This window comes from Trachypithecus francoisi, unplaced genomic scaffold (genome assembly GCF_009764315.1).
Source record: "Trachypithecus francoisi isolate TF-2019V2 unplaced genomic scaffold, Tfra_2.0 Contig01474, whole genome shotgun sequence".
Lineage (NCBI taxonomy): Eukaryota > Metazoa > Chordata > Mammalia > Primates > Cercopithecidae > Trachypithecus > Trachypithecus francoisi.
The window spans coordinates 18488999-18508822 of NW_022681435.1; positions in this window are offsets into that span (position 1 = coordinate 18488999).

Below are 19824 nucleotides of genomic sequence, written 5' to 3' on the forward strand. Positions count from 1 at the left end.
ATCAACTAAAAGAGTTAGATGTGGAGCTAGTCCCAGGAAAACCAGCAGCTCAGGGTCATTTATGGGAATTCAAAGATAGGAGGACATGGAAAATTTTGACAGGGGAGACATTTGAAGCCGTAAGAGTGTTGGGGTAAAGCCACCAGAGTGTAGACAAGGTATAGAAGAAACAACAGAGTAAGCGGGGACAGGGGAGAGATTACTGACTCTAAAAGAAGAGTAGCCCTGCATCAGAATCAGTAATGAGATTATGGAGATGACTTTCTATATCAGCTATGTGTCAACACTCTCCTGAGGATGCACTGGAAAGAAACCAGCACCCTGGATTCAAGGGACTTATGATTTCAGGAGAATATACAATAAACAAAAAAAAATTATTTTTAAAAACAAGCCCATTTTGTTTTATGAAAGAAGACAAGGTATGAAAAAAACACAGGGATGAAAAAAACAGCACTAAAGTAGCTTGTTCGAGTTCTCCTTTTTAAGAAGGGTTTCCTGAGGCAAACGCTGGAATGAACTGAAGGAATTAGGGATGTAGAAATCCAGGAGAAGAGCACTCCAGGCAAAAGGAAGAGCCAATGCAAGGACACCAAAAATTCCCTTTTGCCTCCTTTCAGTCAGTCTTGCCTTTTTGTAGATGGCCAGTCTTATGATTGTGATGACCACAGCCTCGTTCTATTTGTTCTTCAATTTCATGTAAATGGGATAATGTGGCACATTTTCTTTTGTGCCTACCTTGTGCACTATGATAATGTTATAATGATTCATATTTATTTTTCAGGTTTTTTTGGGTGTTGAGTGATATTTAATTGTATGACTATGCAGCAAGTTACTCCTTTTAAACTGAGGGGTATACAAAAAAGAACACAAAGCTGCTATGAAAGAAATGTTTGCCCAAGTGTGATATGAAGCTGCATAACTATGCAGATGTTTTGTGGATATTTGCTTTTGTTGCTCATATACACAATGGCCAAATTGCTAGGTCATAAGGCACGTGTTTAATTTTATAACAAAATGACAGATGGGTTTCAAAAGTGGATGCATGATTTCTGTACTCCCAGAAACAATTTATATGTAGCTCCACATCTTCACCAACATGTGATGTTGTCAGTCTTCATATATGTTTGTGTATGTGTATGTATACTACACACATCTATAGTGTGTATTACACACTGTATTTAAATAATAAACTTTTTTTTTTTTTTTTTTTTTTGAGACGGAGTCTCGCTCTGTCGCCCAGGCTGGAGTGCAGTGCCAGATCTCAGCTCACTACAAGCTCCGCCTCCCGGGTTTACGCCTTCTCCTGCCTCAGCCTCCCGAGTAGCTGGGACTACAGCGCCCGCCACATCGCCCGGCTAGTTTTTTGTATTTTTTAGTAGAGATGGGTTTCACCGTCTTAGCCAGGTGGTCTCGATCTCCTGACCTTGTGATCCGCCCGTCTCGGCTTCCCAAAGTGCTGGGATTACAGGCTTGAGCCACCGCGCCCGGCCATAAACTTTTTATAAAGTATGTTTAGGTTCACAGCAAAACTGAATGGAAATAATAGCAATTTCCCATACACACCCGTCCCCAAGCACACACACAATCTCCCCCACTATCCACATCCTGAACCTCGATGGGCACATTTGTAGCAACTCATGAAATAACATTGACACATCGTTATCACCCAACGTCCTTAATTTACCTTAGCGCTTGCTCTTCGTGTTGTACATCCTATGGGTTTTGGCAAAGGAATAATGACACGTATCAACCATTGTAGTTACATATAGAAGAGTTTCACTGCCCTAAAATCCTTTGTGCTTTATCTGTTCATCTCTCCCTCCCCGTTAAATCCTTGCAACCACTGATCCTTCTACTGTCTCCATAGTTCTACCTTTTCCAGAATATCATATAATTAAAATCATTCGGTAGATTTCCAGATTGGCTTATTTTGCCCATTAACATGTGCTTGATGTTCTTCTACGTGTTTTTGTAGCTGGTAGCTAATTTCTTTTTATCACTAATATTTGATTGCATGAATGTGCCACAGTTTGGTTTCCCTTTCACCATTTCAAGGACATCTTTATTGTTACCACGTTTAGACAGTTATGAATAAAGCTGATATAAATATCCCTATATGGATTTTTGTGCGGACATATGTTTTCATGTTTTCAGTTGATTTGGGAATACAGCAAAGAGTGTGGTTGCTGGGTCATACGATAAGAGTATATTTAGTTTTGTAAATAACTGCATAAGTGTCCTCCAAAGTGGTTGTGCTATTTTGTAGTCTGACAATCAATGAGAGTTCCTGTTGCTCCATATCCTTGCCAGCACATGGTGGTGTCAGTGTTTTGGATTTGGGCCATTCTAATAGGTGAGTAATCATATCCCATTGTCTTTTTTAGACAGAGTCTCGCTCTGTTGCCCAGGCTGGAGTGCAGTGGTGTGATCTCGGCTCACTGCAAGCTCCGCCTCCCGGGTTCACGCCATTCTCTTGCCTCAGCCTCCCGAGTAGCTGGGACTACAGGCACCCGCCACCACCTGGATAATTTCTTTGTATTTCTAGTAGAGACAGGGTTTCACCATGTTAGCCAGGATGGGCTCGATCTGCTGACCACGTGATCCACCCACTTCAGCCTCCTAAAAGTGCTGGGATTATAGACGTGAGCCACCGATCCAGTCCCTACTGTCATTTTAATTTGCAATTCACTAATGACATATGATGTTGAGCATGTTTTCATATGCTTACTTAATATCTATATGTCTTCATTGGTGAGGTGTCTTTTCAGGTCTTTGCCATTTAATTGTGTTGTTTATCATCTTATTGTTGAGTTTTAAGAGATCTTTGTATGTTTTGGAGGACAGTCCTTTCTTAGATGTATCTTTTGCAATGATATTCTCCCAATCTGTGGCTCATCTTCTCGTTCAGTAGACATTGTCTTTCACAGGGCAGAAGTTTTTAATTTTAATAAAGTCCCACCTATCAATTGTTTTTTTCATAGATCTTGCCCTTCGTGTTCTATCTAAAAAGCCAAAATCATAAGCAAAATACCCAGGATTTCTCTTATGTTATCTTTACAAGTTTTAGAGTTTTGCATACTATGTTTCTGTTTATGATTTATTTTGAGTTAATTTTTGTGAAAGGTGTACGTTCTGAGTCCAGATTAACTTTTTTCCTTGTGGATATTCAGTTGTTCCAGCACCATTTGGCAAAAAGTCTTCTTTTGCTCTATGCATTCCCTTTGCTTATTTGTCAATCATTTGACCATATTTATGCAGGTCTATGTCTGGGCTCCCTATTTTGCCAACACCATATTGTCTTGATTATTTAAACTTTCTCGTAGGTCTTGAAGTCAGGTAGTTTCAGACCTCTGATTTTGTTTTTCTCTTCAATATTGAGTTGGCTATTCTGGGTCTTTTGTCTTTCCATACAAACATTAGAATCAGTTTGTTGATATATATTAAAAAAAAAACTGCTGGTATTTAATTGGGATTGTGTTTAATATATAGATACAGTTGGGAAAAACTGACCTCTTGACCTTATTGATCCTTTCTGTCTATAAAAATTGAATATTTTAATTACTTATTTGTTCCCCTTCAATCAGATTTTGTAATTTTCCTCAGCTACATCTTGTACATGTTTTGTTAGATCTATAAAAAGGCGTTCCATTTTATTAGGTGCTAATGTAAATGTTAATGCCTTTTTAATTTTAAATGTTACGTCTTCATTTTTGGTGTATAGGAAAGTGATTGACTTTCATATGTTAATCCTTGTATAATGGTTACAATCTTTCCATAATTGTTTAATAGTTCCAGGAATTTCTCTTTGGCCAATTGTTTGGGATTTTCTACATAGGGAATATTTTTGAGAACGGAGACAGTTTTATTTTTCCTTTCCTATCTGTATATCATTAATTTCTTTGTCTTTTCTTATTGCATTATCTAGGAATTATTTCCCACCATTCACAGTTTGCTTCAACTTTGCATGCGTGTGTATGTAAATAAGTGTTGAATTTTGTCAAATGTTTTTCTGCATGTAATGACACGATCTTGTGGTTGTTCTTTGTGAAACTGTTGATGTAAAGGCTTAAACTAATTGATTTTTGAATGTTGAAAAAGCCTGGAATACCTGGGATACATCCCACGTGACTGTGGTGTATAATTATTTTATACATTGTTGGATTCAACTTGCTAATATTTTATTGATAGTTTTACATTTATATGTATGATATATATTGATCTCTAATTTTATTTTCTTGTAATGACTTTTTTGGTTTTGGTATTGGGGTAATGCTGGCCTCCTAAAATGAGTTAGAAAGTATTTCCTCTGTTTCTGTCTTCTGTAAAAGATTATTTTAAAAAATGGTATAATTTCTTCTTTAAATGTTTGGGAAAATTCACTAGTGAACTGATCTGGGTGTGGTGGCTTATGTTTTGGAAGGTTATTAACAGTTGATTCAAATTCTTTTATAAATTCATCTCTTCATAGTATCTTTTTCTTCCTATATGAGTTTAGTCATATTGTGTCTTTGAAGGAATGAGTCAATTTCATCTAGGTTATAAAATTTGTGAGTGCAGAGTTGTTCCCAATATTTATTTATTATCCTCTTTATGGCCATGGGATCTGTAGTGAGACCCTTCTTTCATTTCTGATATTAGGAATTTATATCTTCTCTCTTTTTGTCTCAGCTAGCATGGCTAGATGCTTATACATTCATATGTTTTTAAGAAAATTAACTTTTAGTTATGCTGATTTTCTCTATTGATGTCCTGTTTTCAGTTTTACTGATCTCTGCTCTAATTTTTGTTTCCTGCTTACATTGGACTTAATTTGTTACTCTTTAAAGTGTTTTTAATTCTTGCTATTCTAGTTTTAAGAAGTGGTATCTCATAATGATTTTAATCTTTATTTCCCTCATGACGAATGAGGTTTAACCTTCTTTTAATGTATGGATTCTCATTTGTGATGTCTCTTTAAATATTTTTGTCTTTTGGGGGGAGATTGTTTACATTTTTATTGTTAATTTGTAGGAGTTATTCATATATTCTAGATGCAATATCTGTAAGATATGTATGGTAAAATTTACTTAGAATCTCAGTTTGGCTGTTAATTTTCCTATTTATGTATACTGAAGAATAAAGATTATAAATTTGGATCAATTCCAAGTTGTCATTTCTTATATTTTTTATGGCATCTAAAGAAGTCTTTTCCACCCCTAAATCATAAATACATATTTTTCTATGCTTCCTAGAAATGAGGAATTTCTGTATAGGCCTATTATCCACAGTAAATTTTTATATTATGTGAAGTTATGTTCGAGGCTTATTTTTATACATTTATTCAGTTGTTGCACCATTATGTTTCCAATTACATTTCCTCATCTTCAACAATTAATTACCTGATATATGTGGAAGAGACATAGCAGAAGTGCCACCATTCCACTTTCTTGGACCCGTTGCCAACATATTAGCAATTTTCTGCTTCTCTTCCTTAGAATTCTCACTCTTAGAACCGTGAGCTGTCATAGAAGCAGCCCAGGAACTTTGGTGACCAACCATGTGGAAAGGGAGAGTGGCCCATCTGAGCCCAGCCGACTGACATTTCTACAGACACTAGGCTTTGTGAGTGAAGCCATCTTGGAGCCTGCAAATCCAGCTTCAAGCTGCATACCATCAAATTACTTTGTGGTGACAAAACGTGGGGCAGAAGAATTGCTCACCTGGTCCCTGGCCAAATTCCTGGGCTACATATTAGTGAAATAGAATCAGCTTTTTTTTTTTTTTAAGTCACTAACATTCAAAGTAGTTTGTAATTCAACACTAGATAACTAGAATATAATTTGGTGCTTAGAATTTAGGTGCTGAGGTAAGACATGCAGCTTTGGCATTTGGATTGGAAAACAGAAGTTAAAAGGATACAAGAAAATTGTGTGTAAATAACAATTAGTTTAGGCTGCAGATAAGGACAACCTAGTTTTGCACTGACAGAATTAGCAAAACTTTACCCTACATAATGTGGAAAATCAAAAGTGCACCCCATGAATTCATGGATCCCACTAGGGAAATTCCAGGAAGCACCATGTGACTTCTGCTAATTGCCTAAGAAAATATGAGGGTAGAGAAATAAATTAGAAAATCATCATTTAACAACGACCCTTGTAATCACAGATTGAGACAAGAATGATCAATAATGCTAAAAGTGATGACTGAAAGTTTGATGAGATTCAGAACAATTTCATATTTTAAAGATATCTTCACACAAAATACATACTACTGGCACATCATTATTATGTAGTACTTTCAACATTATTGTTAATATATTCTTTACAGTGAAAAAATATCAGACACCATCTTAAATGACATATTCTAACTCCCTGGGATAAATCCATATTGTATATCTCCTAATACCACACACTGAGAGGACTGCATTATTATGTTTTTGGTTTTATGGCTTAAGTGCATAAATCATGACTTGTCATCATAACCCTGCATTGTATCCTGGACCTAAAAGTGATGTGTTTGAGTAAATTGGTGAAATAAGTTGGGTTCTGTGTATTAAATGGTAATAGGGGATTGATATCAGTTTACTTAATTTAAAGTTGACCTCTGAATAGATAATAGAAGACCCTTACACACACTGATGTATTGAGAGAAAAGGGATAATTCATCAGCAAGTTACATGCTAGTTATAAAGCAGCTGTGTGTGTTATCTTTGCAACTTTTCTGCATATTTAAAAGTACTTAAAAATTAAAACCTTATCTAAAAGAGAAATAATAGTTATGGCTAGAGAATCATTGGCACAGAGATGGAGCAACTCTGGATCTATATGTGTTAATTTTCGTAGATTTTGTTTTTCTCTAATAATAATTGTCTAGAGTATTTTTCATTCAGTCAGCAGTTGTGGGCCTCCGTAGAGTTCAGTTAACACCTGTAATCTCCCAGTGTTGCTAATTAAAAAATCGATAATTAAATGCCACATTTTAGTATACATTTGCTGATACAACCTCTAGAATAGTCAAAGTTGGATTTTGATTTCACTAGGAGTCCTGGAGCTGTGAGATAATGTGGAAAATACATACATTTTTAATATGTGCTATTTACCTTCATTCTGTAAGGTCTGATTTTCAATACCAAAGGATCATCTTTATTGACAGAAATCTGAATTCAAGGGACATGGAGGATGCCTATCTAAATCATTTTACTTAGAGAATTAGGAGTGAGAGATTTTTATTTATCATCAATTTCTCATAACTGCTTTACTTTCCAGCACCAAGTGTTCTAGACTCATTTTGTGTTTTTCCAACCCAAGCCTAAGGATAAGCCATTTCTTCAAATAGATCTGGTTCTTTTTGTAGGGAATGGTACTTATAAACCAAGATTTGGATTGTAATTATACCCATTGCTCCTAGGATTTTATTGTTTCTAGCTGCCCTAAGCTGACTTTGTTAAGAAACATAAATATAAACACACAAATACATATACATATAAACCGAAAAATGCATCTAGGTAATTGTATATGTATAGACTAGATATAATCCAAATTTAGTTTAAACACCCTGAGTGTGGATAATACCTCCAACTAAAATCTGACACTATGCTACAGAAAATGAGCCTTTCTCATTTTCATATTTATACTTGTTTTTTCCAACTGTGAGAACACTGGCATGAATTATTCTCAAATGCATTTACTTGTGTTTTCCACCTCGTCTGAATTTAACTAAACTTCCAGCTGTGCCAATCTAAAACTTGGCCCTGAATAAGGAAAAGGGGGAGGGTAATGGGTAAAAGAATAGAAAATGTAGAATAGATCAAGCTGAAAAGAGAATGGATCTAAAACATGGTCTGGAAGATTGTGAAGAGTGGAGACTCTAATCAAATGCCTTTATATCAATAGAGATCATACAGTATTCCCAATGTTGCCTCTAGTGTCAAGTATGTCTTAAGGAATGCACTTTATTTCTCTGGACTTTGTTTTCCCCATTTGCACATTGAGGAATATGAATTGGAAGACAATTCAGGTCTTGTTTTGCTATAAGAATCTAAGCTTGGGCATTTTATTTTAACCACATCTGTCCAAGTGTGTAAAAATAAAACACGACAGAAAGTTTGTTAATTCTGTAAATATTTTCAAATTCAATATTAGTCTCCTCTGGTTTTCCTAATTATTCTTCCTGTGATGGAAAGCAGAAGACACTTGAATGAAGTGTAAGATTTACATTTAAAATCGAACTGGACTAGCCTGGATTTTATTACATGAATGTACTTTTTATCTGGAATATCATTAAGGAGAAATGCAGAAAGGCAGGGATGAAGGCAATTTGAACATTGCAAGGCCTTTAATTCAATGAGCTCATTTCCTCCTGATATTTGGCTGTGGCTTCTACCGAACCATTTGCACATCTCTTCATGAAACAGCAACTATAATACACAATATAGAATATAACCATGGCAAAGCAGAGTCATTCATAATAGCAAAGAACACCTGTATTCAATTTGTTCTCATCTCATATATTTATATATATTATATAACACACATTTAACTATACATATTGTAACTCATTTTACAAGCTCTCTGACTTCAGCATTAAAGGAGTATTCTAAATGACAGTTATCAAAAACACCTAAGATCTCCTTTACATAAGATATCAAGCTTTCCATGCACAACGCTTATAAAATAAATGCATTTAATCTCTAAAAAATATTAATTCCTACTCTTGCAAGAACTCCAAGTGTATTGATAGTGAAGAAATGAGGGGCTTACACAGTTCAAACAGACACGTGTGCAAAGTAAATCCTGCTGAGAGTATCTAGAAAAATGCAAATGGTGACGGAAGATGATTTCCTTTTCACTCTCTTAGACCCATCTTTTAACAAGCTGGTCTTTCTTCTTGCCAACCACAAGGGGAAGAGAAACATTTATTTTTTTCAGCCATTCCCACTGTACTTTCTCAGACCATTTAGAAAATAGCTCTATGGGGAACTCACACAATAATGGTCTAGTACTTGAAGAGAGACATTTGCCAGTGCTGGCATTTCTGGGCATGATATCAAACTGCATTGTGTTGGTGGGCACAGAAGCTTTCTCTAGCTGACAGCGGTAGTAAATCACGATGCCTGTCCAGAGAAGTAAATCTTTGGAAATATTTTGAACTGTGTCAGGTGCTTCTCTGAAACCTTTGTCACATTACAGTAATGAGAGCACTAAAAATCAGGTATACACACACACATTTTTATATAAAATATCAGCCAGTCATCTGTTTAGAGGGTCCACAGGTCCTGTGTTTACAAAATGGGCAGACTTATCCCAAAGGCTTAAAATGTTTCCTTTACAAAGGAATAAATATTCGGTGGCTTTGCTTGTCATAACAACTATAAAATTTCTACAAACTAACCTATCTTCTCTGTTTTGCTGTTTTGTTATGTTCATCGACATCAATGCGGACAAAAAAAAAAAGTCAACCATACCTCAAAAATAATCATGGCAATATATAATCTAGGTATATGCACATTTAAGCAGCGTGTATGTGATTTTTTATGGTGGTTGTTCTTCATTTCTATGTCTGATAGCATTTATATTATTCATTATGTATTTATTGAGCATCTATTAAATGCTTATTGATCCAGACAATTTTCAAGATATCTTATGTAAAGTTTCCTTGTTCAGACATCATAAATTGTAAGCATTAAAATTAGGTAAATAATGTTAATTCAGGGCATGAATAACTTATTACAAATATGATATTATCGAGAGTAAAGTAAAATTTTTACAAACATTCTTAGGTCTCAAAATCCATTTTTAGAAATGAAAATACAATGATTTAGTTCTCATTTCATGTCAGAGATACACAGCTAGAAAGAGCATTGTATTCACACTTATGACAAGAAAAATGTTGGCCAAACTTATAATTTATAAACTTATAACTTCTCTGAGCCTATTGGAGTGCTAATGTCTCAAGACAAATTACTAGGGTAATTTTTGGAGAAAGATAGGTACTTACAGAGAAAAGTTAAGTATAAATTTGGTTACTTGGGACTAATCCTGACAGATCTTGTATGTTATAGATCGAATTTTGTACCCAAGAAATCCATATGTTGAAGCCACAAGCCCTAGCAACTCAGAATATAAACTTATTTGGAAATAAGAGTAATTTTTTTTTTTTTTTTTTTGAAACAGAGTCTTGCTCTGTCGCCCAGGCTGGAGTGCAATGGCACAATCTCAGCTCACTGCAAGCTCCGCCTCCTGGGTTCACGCCATTCTCCTGCCTCAGCCTCCCGAGTAGCTGGGACTACAGGCGCCCGCCACCACGCCTGGCTAATTTTTTGTATTTTTAGTAGAGATGGGCTTTCATTGTGTTAGCCAGGATAGTCTCAATCTCCTGACCTTGTGATCCACCCGCCTCGGCCTCCCAAAGTGTTGGGATTACAGGTGTGAGCCACCACTCCCGGCCATATATATGATTATTTAAGATGAGGTCATAATGGAGTAAAGTGGGCCCCTAATCTGTATGAATTTGTTCTTATAAAAATAAAACTAATTTGAGCTCACACACAGGAGAATACCACGTGAAGACTGAGGGGTATGCTGTCACAAACCAAAGACCTCCAAAGAGTTCCAGCAAACCACCAGAATCTCAGAGAAGGGTATGGAACGCACATTTCCTGGAGATCCTCGGAAAAAAACAATTCTAAAGACACTTTGCTGTCAGACTTTTGGCCTGCAGGACTGGAAGAAAATAAACGTCTGCTGTTCTAATGACCTGGTCTGTGAGTTTTGTTTTGTTTGCTTTTTGTCCTTTTGTTTCTTTCTGCAGCTGAGGTAAACTAGCACTTTATATGCTACGGTCCGAATGCTCCCCAAATTCATGTGCTGAAACTTAATATTTGCGGTAGTGGTATAAAGAGCTGGAGTCTTTAGGGAAATGATTAGATCATCAGCCTCTGCCTTTATGTAAAGGTTTTTGCCATATACAAGCACGGAAGGGAACTCACTTTAGCATCTTTTGTCCCTTTTGTCCTTCGCATCCCGTGCCATGTGATGACAAAGCACTTGTTCCTTTGGCCCCTCTGCCTTCCACCCGAAGAAGACAGCGTTGATGGAGCAGTCTCTCGCCAGACCACAGACATGCTGTGCCTTGGTCTGGGACTTCCCAGCCTTCAGAATCTTGAGAAATAAAATTCTGGTCTTTAAAAATTGTTTAGCCTCAGGTATTTTGTTATGGCAGCGCAAATGGACAAATTGCTCTATGCTGAATGCAGGGTAGTGTGAGAGAGTGAACCTCCTGGGATTCGTGGGTACCAAAGTGTTCTCGTGATCATGCAGGCCTTTCCACCGTGAGTACAAACAGCAGCTCACTAAGAAGATTCTCGAGAAAGGTGTTTGAGGGGAGGACACTGGAAAACTTCTCTGAGTGTTGGGCAGGGCCAGAGGGGTAGAAAAGCAGCCCTTGCTGAAACTTCTCCCAAGATCCATGTGCTCGATTTCCATTCACAAAAAAAAAGAGAGAATTTGTAACAATAAAAATTGCTGTCTTTAGGCATGAGTGGAAACTCACTGGGGCTGGTGGAAGGAGACAGGAAGATCAAAACTTCACACCTGGAAGAAGGGCACGAATACCTGCTAGGCCCAACACTGAAGCTGGAGTGCGAAGAGGAGCATTTGGGAAGTTGACACACCTGAGAACCAATACACACACTTGAGAACTCAGGTAGACCATGCACACACACACACACACACACACACACACACACACACATACCCCCTGAGACCCAGGTATGCAATGGCTGCCTAAGACTAAGCCTTAATCAGAAAATCAGAGGATGACCTCTGTCCCCAGCCCACATCACCACAGTTAGAAGATTTTGAAGAGACACATTCTTTCTAGAGAGTATTGCATAGGCTTACAGGGGTGGGAGGAAGAGCCAAGTAGAAAGAAGAAATTGAAAGAAAGAAACTCTCTGGAAAACCAGGCCAGACAAGTGCCACTTAAAAACAATGCATCATTGGAAGAATATGACATTCAGTGCCTGTGGCCAATCTAATGATAAATTCACTTCCAGTACAACTTCTGACTATATTAACTCAAACCCCTACACTAAAGTGATATCCAATAAGAAAATATATTCACTTCACTACCTGCTCTCCTGTGCACTACTTTTCTGGCTTTTAATAACAACAACCAAAAAAATAAAATAAAAAGCCTACCAAAAGGCAAAATCAATTTAAAGAGACAAAGCAATGATCAGAATCAGACTCAGATGTCACACAGATGTTGTAACCATCAGGTAGAAAATTTTAAATATTTATAATTAAACATTAGAAAATCTAATGGACAAGCTAGACATAATCAATGATTAGATAGGTGGTTTCAGCAAAGATAAAGAAACTTTAAGAAAACATCAAATGGAAATGCTAGAAAGTATAGAGTAATGGAAGTGAAATGTTCCTTTGAGGGAGTAGTTAGTAGGTTTGACAACATAAAAGACTCAGTGAATTTGAAAGTAAGTCAGCAGAAATCACTCAAACTGAAGTTGAAAGGAAAAAACAGTGGGTAGAGAAAATAGAGGAATTTAAGAAATGTGGGATAAAAGTGCTGTGTAATCTGTGCAAAACTGGCATCACAGAAGTAAGAGAGAGGAGAGGGAATGAGGCAGAAAACATATTTGAAGAAATAATAGTCGAGAACTTTTTAAATTATACCAGACTCCAAAACACATATCCGAGAAGCCTAAAGGAAACCAAGCACGGTAAATACCAAAAACAAAAAATGCCAAAACCAAACACACATATACAAACAAACATCCACACAGGCACACACTATTCAAAGGGCTGACAAAGAGTGACTTTACGATACAGAAACCCGACAGCTCTTAGCCAGGTGATGAAGGTTGAACATTGGCTGTAAAAGTCTTGGTGATATCATGCACCTGCTGATCTGACATGATAAGAAGAGTACTTCACCTCTAAGGTATTTATCACCAAAACCCCATAACTCCAGGGTAATCATGACACAACACTGGATACACCCATATTGAGAAGTATCTTACAAAAATCACAGACCGCAACTTTTCAAAAGTCCCAATATCATGGAAGACAAGGAAAAATTGAGAAACAGCCACAAATTAGGAAGACTAAGAAGACACATAGGCATATAGAAGAAGGCAAATAGATGCAATGTGAATTCCAGGATTGGATACTGGAAGAGAAAAATGACATCAGTGGGAAAACTAGTGAAATCAGAACAAAGCCCTTAGCTTCATTACAGTATCATAGTAATGCTAATTTCTTAATTTTGATAAGGACACCCAGGTTATGTAAGATGTTAACATTAGTGAAATCTGGATGTAGGGTCTCTAGAAACTGTGAATATATTTGGAATATTTCTATAAATATAACCTTATTTTAAAAAAAATGGCTGGACTTTGAAATATTTGAACAACAATAAAAAAGCCATGCATTTTGACAGAGGTACATTTGGAATTCAGTGTACAAATTGAATACAGTTTCTGTTTTCAGGTAGAGAGAAATCTTGAGAATAGATCCAAGGTTTATTGGGGAATATTGAATGGGTGAGTCTTGAGAGCATACAAAATAATATTTATGAACTTTAACATTGGTTTGAAATATGTCTGTGTGTGTGTATATATATATGTAATATACGTGTATATGTATATATGCATACATATAGTAGAAACGTGGTAAGGTAGAAGAAAATGTCATTTAGTAGGAAGTCAGAAGTCTTATTATGTATAAACCAGAAGAAGCAAATTAACGTTGCAATCAAGTATTTAAAAAATTGAACAAGTACAAATTTACAGAGCCAATAAATTGATATTCAGGCCAAAATTTAGACTGTTTTATTCTGCGTTTATATAAATGCTTTAATTCATAAGAGTTAACCCCCAAAACTTCTCTGTCTAGACTTTTCTCAACCACAGTAAGAAAATATGCTTTAAATATAATATCAAACAGAGGAAAACTTGGTTTTTGTTTTTGGAGTTTTTTTTCCCCCCGCTAAAACAACCATCTCCTACACTCTCATGTGTTACTGCTCTATCTGGAATCTAATGTACAAAGTAGAGAAGGAATAGATGTAAAAATAACCTTTAAATACTCAATAATTTGATTGACCTTAACTATCTTTATCTTCATGAAGGAAGAGACTCTGAGGCCTTTTTTCCTTACATAAACAGAATACATTTTTTCTTTCAAATTGTATAAAATGCACACACATTTTTCACATTCTAGTACCCCTGACAGCCTGTTCCTAATTGAACCAGTTTTTAGTTTTGCAGTTTGGTTTTGCAGAATGATGAGAGATATCAAATGTTCCCTCTGAACTGTTTCAAAATTTTCTCTAATAATTTATTAAACAGATTTTAGTGATATATGTATTACTAAATTTTGTCCCTTGTAAAGATTCCATCAAAACTTAAAATATGATCAACTTTTTTTTTTTTTTTTGAGATGGAGTCTCGCTCTGTCGCCCAGGCTAGAGTGCAGTGGCGGGATCTCAGCTCACTGCAAGCTCCGCCTCCCGGGTTCACGCCATTCTCCTGCCTCAGCCTCCCGAGTAGCTGGGACTACAGGCGCCCGCCACCTCGCCCAGCTAGTTTTTTTTTTTTTTTTTTTGTATTTTTTAGTAGAGACGGGGTTTCACCGGGTTAGCCAGGATGGTCTCGATCTCCTGACCTCGTGATCCGCCCGTCTCGGCCTCCCACAGTGCTGGGATTACAGGCTTGAGCCACCGCGCCCGGCCAATCAACTTTGAAACTGGTTAAACAATATTTTTTTCTGCGTAATTGTTTGATTTTCCTTAAGGCTTCCTTAGGCTTTTTCTTAATTGGGCACTCACTGTTAAACATGCTGAATTTGCAGCACTCAAAAGTAAAGTACATTTCAACAAAGCATTAAAATACCATAGAATCCCTGAGTATAAAATCTGTCTTGACACTTCCTAATCAATGAAGTTCAGCTTTCAGAATATGTGGTGGAAATCTTGCACTCTCCAGTTTACTGTCACCACTTACCTATGAGTCATAGGTAAGTTTGGAAACCAGATAGTCAGAATAAGATAACATGCTAAAAGATTCAGGTAATAGCTGACCTGCATCAAACACAGAAATGCACAAATACTGTACTTTATGCATAACTGCTACAGATACTAAAACTCAGTTTTCTTCTGACCACTCTAAGCATACTGACATCAGCTTGTAATGATTTGCACAGGTCTTGAGAGCAAAATTGTAATATTCAATAAGATAAAGGGATAGAAAATAATATCATATTTAATTTTTATACTTTTTCATACAGTTTATTAAACAACCCTTTTACCTGCCCTCAGTCACCTGGCTTCTTTATCCCTCTCTTTATGCTTGCTTTGGTTTAAGAAAAAGAAAAGAAGAGTCATAGGAAGAAAGAAAAATTAAGAAAGATGTTTGAACAAAAAATAAAATAGACACTGGTATGAAAAATAAAGAAAGTAATGTAATTTCACATTAGTTAAGAGAAAACAGAAGGGCCAGAACCATTTTCCAAGAATATAGTAAATGTAAGATGGCTTCTCTCATTTTAGAACTGTTTTCAGAGGTTCTGAGATCAATTGTTACACTACAGATATGGTACATTCCTGATCATTGAGAGCAAGTGTCTTCATTTTCATTGTCACGTGCTTTTTAACTAGCTGAGAGCCAACAAACGTAGAAATAACTGCCAGATAATTTTTATTAAAGTTTTTATGAACCTTTTTCAAATGTTATCATTGTCTTTACTTATACTTTTAAGGCTATAAAAAATCTCCATGAATTATTTTTGGCAATGAAGAATTATCTCAGGAATGCTAAAAACCTAGGAGGGCAAAAAATACCTTATCCTCGATACTTCTGAACTCTATTTCTTCCAGGAAGACTGAACATGGCTAGGATAAAAGCAAACAAAATGTTAATACTTGTGTTTATACAAACAGCCAAAACTGAAGTTATTTTTCTTCCTTTTTCACAAAATATTTAGACTTTTTAAAATGAAATCTTGAATCCCTTTTTTTTGAAATCATTTGGAATCCAGTATTTCTCTTGAGAGGCAGTGCGGAAATTGAAAAGATACGTCTATAAGCTTTGGAATAAGTTAGAACTCTATAAAGAACTCCTTAAAATTTAATAGACATGCACAGTAGGCACATCTTTTTACATATGATATGTGTTTCCTCATCATCAAAACAGGAATAATTAGAGAGCTCAATCCTCAAGATTCTTGTACATGTATGCAGTACACCTTGCTACGTCATAAGCAACAGCACCTATTTAAATTCTCTTCAACATGAAATATTGCCAAGTATCTTCATAGTTAAATCTTTATGTTAAATATTACTATGCCAAGGTAATTGATTTATTATCACTGTTAAGAAACGTTATTGACAATTAACCTCCAGCACACCCCGTATGTGGTCACTTTCAGTCCATAATCAAGAGCAGGAGGATACAGAAGCCGAATGATGCCTCACTCATCACGTCACAGGATTCCACATAGGGGCTTATTCTCGCCATTTTTTAAAAATCATATAACAAATTAGTGACTAAATGAAGAAATATAAAATGATTATAAAGCAGAATGTGAGAGAGTTCACCTTTTCTCCCAGTTTTAAGGTACTTTGACTTGTTCAAAATTTTGTGTAAGCTAGGCAACTTTCAAGTCAGGATCTACTGAGATAAATGTTACTAAAAATTGGCCCTACTTTTGCTTTCTACCAACTCATGGCTTCAGCTATTTCTTGGAGGAAATGGATCAAAGATTTCTAAGGTTTACATGAAATCTAAGGTTTGGGTGAAATCAATCGCAAGGGTCTTTGACGTCTTCTCCCTTAGGATACTCAAGATGAAAAAAGATCACAACACTCCAGTCTGTACTTCATTATGCTTCAAACAGTCCCATGGTAATTCTTCTAAAATTTATACAGACTAATTCAAAAATGTTATTTCTATTTTATCACTATTTCTATTTTTTCACTATGGATTTTTTCCAACCACCTACTGTCTGAAATACAGGTTAAAAAAAAAAAGCTGGATTACTCAGCAGTCTTTAATATCAAAAGTTAGCAGCCGGGAAGATTAACTGACACAAACTTTCTCATCCCAGACAAAATATAAAGTTTAAAGGGGCAAGTGGACTTATTTTGCTCCAAAGACATGGCTCAACACACACACGCGTGCGCGCACACACACACACACACACATACACATATGTAAAATGCCCAGATGTAGATAGAACTAGTGTGGTGTTGGGGGTGGCATTTAGAAATAGATTATGTAACTGTGTGGTATACGCTTTGGTATTTTGTGGTCAATAATAGTCATGGTCAAAAATGGGTCAAATATGATCAAACTCCAGAACGTTGGGACAATGCATTTCCTGGCATGGGTAGGGGCAAAAAAATTCCACTTTTTTCCTCTTAGGGTCTCAGCTGGGTCTGAGGATTAAACGACAAAAAAACAGATTAATAAAAGGAAAGCATAAGTTTTATGTGGCATAGGAGCCCTTCATAAAGAAACGACCCACAGAAGTAGAGACAGTTACCCATATAGCGAATTGGACAAGGAGTAGCAAGTTGCAAAGAAGCAACTAAACTATGCACTATAAAAATAAGAGTTATTCTAACAAAGTGTGTATAGTATTCTCTCAGTTTCAATTTCTCGTCTTTGAAAATAATGATGTCGGATTTACATAGTGTTGGAGGGCGTCTTTCATGTGGGAATTTTGTCTTCTTTCACTTAAAAACAGCACAAAGATCAAAGTGATCATTTTGAACCTGCTGTTTTCCAGATGCCTTTAACTTAAATAGACCATATGCCAGAGTACTACATTTTAACTCCATCACATCTGTGTACATTCATTAGCACCACAATAATAAAATCCTTCATCGCTGCAAGTAAGTTTGGTTTTGGAGTTATTTTCAGGAGCTCAAGCACCCTAAGATTCCCCAGCTATTGGCACAGTATCCTGGTCCTTCTCCTGACAGGACACCATTCTCATAGGGAACTCATCGTGCTTTCTTTTGCTCAATGCTCAGTGCAGTTGCTAATTGGGGAGATAATCGTGTGAACTGGTGCTTTAAGATTGATCAGAGTGTTTTTCATATCTTTATGGATGTATTTATTTCAGTCTGTTTCTCAGACCCAGTCACTTGTGAGTCGACTAAAAGAGTAAAATTGAACAAAATTTTATGCCTCCGAATTTACTGGGGAGTCGACGAGTGGCAGGCAGTAGTACAAAATCTTTTCCTCCTTCAACCACACAACTAAAATGTTTACCCAGATGCTTTACCTTAGAAACTAATAGGCATCAGCGGGCTCATTGTCATATTGATCACAATTTTACTTTCAAACACTGCTTGAAGAAATTTGATAAAAATAACCTAGCAAGAATTGTTTCTCTCCACTGTCTTTAAATGCCCTTTGATTTTGGACAGATTTTGAGTATGAGCCAAGTATGTGAATAGTACTTAGAGTCTCAATTAGTAATGCTCTTGGAAATTTTAGCTTTCGCTACTATCCAGAGTCAATGAAAGCAGGTCTGTTCTCTTGCCTACACAGAGATATCAACAGATAAAACAGGATTATATTTTAAGACAGCTTATATCCTGCCTTAATTTAATGTGGTAAAGATTTTAAAACACTCTAGATGAGTTGAGTAAATTTCCTTCAACAAAAGATAAAAGAGATATAAATATCCTCCTTTAAATGATTGTGATTAATTTATTAATGCAAAGCAAAAATTGCAGCAAAAATGTCATTCTCAGTATTTACAATCATGAAAAATGCAAAATATAAAAATAAAATTATCACATTTGATATACTTAATGCAGAATTCACCCAACCAATGAAGATTTATTGCACCTAGTCAGTGCCTTTACTTAGTTTGTGATACCTTTTCCAGCTACTTCCCTTGGCAGACAGGCTGGAAGCCACATTGCTCTTGATCACACTGTCTGTAGGAGCACAGCGGTGCTTGTACAGGACTGTGGTGCGTTACCGCTAACATCTTTGTTAGCAAAGTTCTACATCCTCCCTAGTCTGCTATACTGTGTGAACTCCGGGGATGCAATTAGGATTTGTACAGGAGCAGATACAGCTTGCACTGCTCCGGAGTAGACCCCTCACCATGCTGTCCCTAGAGCTCCGGTGGTCACCTAAGTGGAGATGGGCAATCTTTTCATTTCAGAAGAAATCATCAGACTTCTCACAATATTCTGTCAGTCCCACCTCCTGCTTGTTTGATTTTCCAAGGCATGAAAATTAGTGTTAATTAGCAACATGGAATACCAAGATAGTATATTCTTATCAGAAACACTTTCAACTGTTAACTCTGTGGATTCTATTTTATCATAAAATATTCCAGTTAGGTTATGCATTTATTTCCGTATTCCACAGTTCACAAAGTCCTAAGTTACAGACAATTTCATGGTAAAGAAAAATATTGCACAAATAAACTATGTTTCCTTTTGCAGTGACCTATATCATTCAAAATAAAAGAAAGGATTTCGTTGGAAGAAATCAGAATGGTAACATTTCACAGCATGAAATAAAAATAACTAGAAATTAAATACCTGTCATATATTTCACCTTTTATTTCATCAACTTGTTTCTTTTGAACAACAACTAGTTGAGGGTTATTTCCAATTAGTTATATTTTCCCAAACAATGATGGATACAACAAAATCTAGCTTCAGCAAAATATTGAAGCTTTGAACCAAAAACTTCAACTGACCTGGCTTGCACTGTTATTACAAATTACAAGTACAATTTTTAATAAATTTAGTATTTAAATTTCAAATAATCACCCATAATATGATTTG